Source organism: Chiloscyllium plagiosum, unplaced genomic scaffold (assembly GCF_037043375.1).
Source record: "Chiloscyllium plagiosum isolate Xiang-an unplaced genomic scaffold, Cpla_swu_hap1 HiC_scaffold_13, whole genome shotgun sequence".
NCBI lineage: Eukaryota > Metazoa > Chordata > Chondrichthyes > Orectolobiformes > Hemiscylliidae > Chiloscyllium > Chiloscyllium plagiosum.
Window position 1 is genome coordinate 119874448 of NW_028270151.1, and position 4842 is coordinate 119879289.

General features: G+C 43.8%; 2 non-coding genes across 2 annotated transcripts; both read right to left on the reverse strand.

The window, feature by feature from the left end:
- Positions 1-276: 276 nt before the first annotated feature.
- Positions 277-358, reverse strand: trnaf-aaa (transfer RNA phenylalanine (anticodon AAA)). Its single transcript has one exon. It is a non-coding gene; the product is annotated as a tRNA-Phe (tRNA).
- A 1423-nt stretch (positions 359-1781) lies between these two features.
- trnar-ucg (transfer RNA arginine (anticodon UCG)) lies at positions 1782-1854 on the reverse strand. Its single transcript has one exon. It is a non-coding gene; the product is annotated as a tRNA-Arg (tRNA).
- Between the last annotated feature and the right edge of the window lie 2988 nt (positions 1855-4842).

Genomic DNA, 4842 nt, shown 5'->3' on the forward strand with positions numbered 1-4842 from the left:
GAATGAGCACTTTGACGAGCAGGAGGAAGTGATGCCAGTGACCCGAGTCACAGAACAGTGGACAGGGATTAAAGGAATCTAATGAAAAGTAGCACTTCTGCTCAGGACGTGTCGAGCAGTGTATCTGGAAAGAGAAACAGAGATAATGTTTTAACTATGGAACATTTCTGATGAAGAACTCGAGTTTCCCAAGTCTAATCAAATTAGCGGCCTGGTTCACAAAATAGTTTTTCTGAACTTTGAGCGAAAATTATACCAGCAAGAAAGCATTCACAACGTAGTCAGCAGGATTCGAGCCTACGTGGGGAAACCCCAATGGATTTTTAATCCATCACCTTAACCACTCGGCCATGACTACCGACAGCTCAGGTGGGTTGAGCATTGACCAAATCAGCCGTGATCTCATTGAAAGCTACCGTTGACTTGAGCGAAATGCTTCCATCTCCTTTCATCCCTTTGCTGTCATTTGTAAGGTGCGAGACACCAATGTAAAAGAAGAAAAGCACAAAGGTAGGAAAAGATATTTGCAGGCAAACTGAGTCAAAATTATTTATTGAAAGGAAAATCACACTTGGCAATTTGCCATATCTCTTTGCGAACATGACCAGCAGAAGTAAGCAAAGGAGCTATTGATCTGAGTATTCTCGGACCTGAAGCAAACACAGTTTAGTGACATATTCATTTCTTTTTCTGGCGAACGAAATGATCTTTCCTGATGGTTACAATGAAAGAGATGGTTCCCAATAAAAGACAGAGATTAATTCGCATGTAGATATATTTCAATGTGACACGATTCATTTTCAGTCCCTAATTACCCCAGAGATGGAGGAGGTGAGTTACTTTTCTTCACTCTTCAACTCCTCAGCACGGAGGTACAAACATGAAACCGCTAGAGATGGAGTTCTTGAATTGGGAACCAGAGACACTGAAGAAACTAGGACTGCAGATGCTGGAAACCTGACTTTAGATCAGAGCGATGCTGGAAAAGCACAGCAGGTCAGGCTGCATCCGAGGAGCAGGAGAGTCGACGTTTCTGTTGCCAGTCATGCTCCGCTGCACAAACAATTTTCGTTTTTGGCTCAGATTTCCAGCACCTGCAGCTATTTGTTTTATGTTAACCTTCATAATGTTTTGGACAAAACCACTGACTTGCCAGCATCGGAAAATCGGCAGAAGTACTGGTACACCGATATGTTTGCTGGACAATACAACCATTCCATGAGCGGGAATACGATCCGGGCCACGGTGCTGAGAATACCGAATCCTCACAAGTAAATAACAAGACAAGGCGATAGATACTATCGTACTTGGTGTAAATAAAACACCCTGTCTGAACATTTTCGTTGCAGATTTTTTTCAAATTGTCTTCGAAGATTTACAAAGTGGGAAAAGGCCATTCCGCCCGTGTTCATTGCGGCTAATCAGAGAGCCATCTATTCTAGTCGCAGTTTCGAACTTTGGCCCAAAGTCTCGTGTGTTCTAATGTTTCCAGGTCAAATGTCAATGAGGTTATCCTATGTTCTTACATGGCACAATAATGGGACAGAAGTATAACGAATTGTAACTCTTTTGAGGAACTCATGCTCATTTTCACCCACAGAGGGAGACACACCAGAAGATACCGCCAAACTGACGGAGGTGTCCGTTGTGGAGAGCTGGAATTTGAAATGGACAATAGGACAAATGCAAGCTTTACATGCGGAAGCACAGAGGCGATGTCCCGAGAGAACTTTACAGGGGAGCGTCAACGTATACCACGGTTAAAGCAAAACATTCCCCCTCGAGCCAGGTAGGACTCGAACCTACAATCTTCTGATGCGAAGTCAGACGCGTTATCCATTACGCCACTGGCCCAAGAGACAAGCCTGCACTTGGCAGAATGTCGATATGTAATGCCATGGGCTTTCACGGAATCAGAATTAAAAAGGTGAACAAGCAGCGAAGATAATCACCAACATTGCTTCACTTCGAAGTTTCCAATTTGTGAGCAGTGCTTTTCACTGGCAAAGGAGAAACATTTGTCCTCAGTTGCCCGCTTCAGGGTCGCGTCCTTCTCGGCTGGACGTTTCCATCGTTTTATTCATAGTCACGACGCGATTTCATGATCCACTCCAGTGAAAAAGTGTCATGGTGTCGTCCAAACAAGACCCTGCAGAAACTCAGCGAGAAACCTCTGGTCATTTCGAGCTCAGGATGTGGAAGTAGACGAGATGCGTGACACCTTTTATTGGCGCCGCCACTTCATTGAAATTAGCGGCTCAAAACGAGCCGTTGTAACCATCAGCTTGATTTCTACCTTCCTGCAGTGCATTTGCTAAACAAAATCAGATCGCTCCCATCCGGCCCAGCTGACTTATCTATTTTCACACTCTGCAGTATTTCTAATATCTCTTTCTTGTGAACCTCAATCTCTTCTCGTCTAGACGCAAGTAGCTCTGTATCTTCCTCGCCAACATTTTCATTTTCTATAGCGAACACTGTCGAAAAATATTTATTTAGTGCTTCCCCTATCTCCTCTGACTCCACACACAACTTCCCACTATTATCCTTGATTGTCACAAATTTAACTCTCGTCATTCTTTTATTCCTGACATACCTATGGAAAGCCTTAGGGTTAACCCTGATCCTATCTGCCAACAACTTCTCATGTCTCCTCCTGGCTCTTCTCAGCTCTCTTTTTCGGTCTCTCCTGATATCGTTGGAACCCTCTGGAGCTCTAACTGAGTTTTCACGTTTTGTCCTAACATAAGACTTCTTATTCTTCTTGACCAGGGATTCCACTTCCTTAGTAAACCATGGCTCACGCGTTCTATATCTTCCTCCCTGCCTGACAGGTACATACTTATCTAGGACACACAGGAGCTTTTCCTTGAATAAGCTCCACATTTTAATGTGCTCACTCCTTGCAGTTTCCTACCCCATTCTACGCTTCCTAAATCTTACCTCATTGCATCGTAATTTCCCTTCCACCAGCTGAAACTCTTGCTCCGTGGAGTAGACCTATCCCTTTCAATCACGAAAGTAAACCTGAGAGAATTGTGATCGCTGTCTCCAAAGTGCTCACCTACTTCCGAATCCAAAACCTGGCCAGGCTCGTTACCCAGTACTAAATCGAAAGTGGCTTCGTCCCTTGAAGGCATGTGTACGTACTGTGTCAGGAAGCCCTCCTGAACACACTGGGCAAAAAATGACTCATCTATAGTACTCGTACTGTAGTGATCCCAGTAAATATTTGGATATTGTCTTGAGTGTTCCAGAGTTTTTCATTGTCCCAGAGTCCAGATGAAGTTTGCATTCCTCGCGGACGTGAGCGAGAATGATTTCAATGTCTCAGATCAGTTCCTGTCCCGAGAACATCAGAGTCAATGTCCCGTCCTCCACTCGGTCCGACAGTTCACACTTCTTCATTCTCCTCTGATTCCATTTCCCAAAGAGTTTCTCAAAATTTACAAAGCTGGAGCCTAAATTATATGGTTTGCTTCCTAAACATTTTTTCAACTGCCAACTGACAATATTTTCACAGTATCTCTTCATAATCCTCTGGTTTGCACCATGTCCAGGGATGAGAAATCCCGTTTGGTGGAGAGATTCCCGAGGCTGATGAGTTTCACTTTGGAACAAAGATGGTTAAGTGGCAATTTCCTGCGGTTGTTTGTAATGATGGGAGAGGAAGCGGTGGGGAATGAGCACTTTGACAAGCAGGAGGAAGTGTCGCCACTGACCCGAGTCAGAGAACAGAGGGCAGGGATTAAAGGAATCGAATGAAAAGCAGCACTTCTGCTTAGGACGTTCAATAACAACTGCAGAAACCCGATGTATCGGGCTGTGTATCTGGAAAGAGAAACAGAGATAATGTTTTAAATATGGGGCATTTCTGATGAAGAACTCGAGTTTCCCAAGTCTAATCAAATTACCAGCCTGCTTTGCTGAACTTTTTCCAGTATGAACGCATTCATAACGTAGTCAGCAGGGCTCGAACTGACGTGGGGAAATCCCCATGGATTTTTAATCCACCACCTTAACCACTCGGCCATGACTACAGACAGCGGAGCCGCGTTGAGCATTGACCAAATCAGTCGTGATCTCATTGAAAGCTCTCGTTGACTTGAGTGAAATGCTTCCATCTCCTTTCATCCCTTTGCTGTCATTTGTAAGGTGCGAGACACCAATGTAAAAGAAGAAAAGCACAAAGGTAGGAAAAGATATTTGCAGCCAAACTGAGTCAAAATTATTTATTAAAAGGAAAATCACACTTGGCAATTTGCTAGATCTCTTTGCGAACATGACCAGCAGAGCTAATCAAGGGAGCTATTGATCTGAGTGTTCGTGCACCTGAAACAAGCAAAGGTTAGTGACATATTCATTTCTTTTTCTGGCGAACGAAATGGTCTTTCCTGATGGTTACAATGAAAGAGATGGCTCCCAATAAAATACAGAGATTAAGTCGCATGTAAATATACTTCAATGTGTTACGATTCATTTTCAGTCCCTAATTACCCCAGAGATGGAGGGGGTGAGTTACGTTTCTTCACGCTTTAACTCCTCAGCATGGAAGTACAGACATGAACCCGCTAGAGATGGAGTTCTTGCATTGGGAACCAGCGACACTGAAGGAACGATGTAAAAGTGAGGACTACAGATGCTGGAAACCAGATTTTAGATCAGAGTGATGCTGGAAAATCACAGCAGGTCAGGCAGCATCCGAAGAGCAGGCAAGTCGACGTTTCTGTTGCAAGTCGTGCTGCGTTCCCCAAATAATTTTCGTTTTTGGCTCAGATTTCCAGCAACTGTAGCTATTTGTTTTATGTTAACCTTCATAATGTTTTGGACAAAACCAATGAC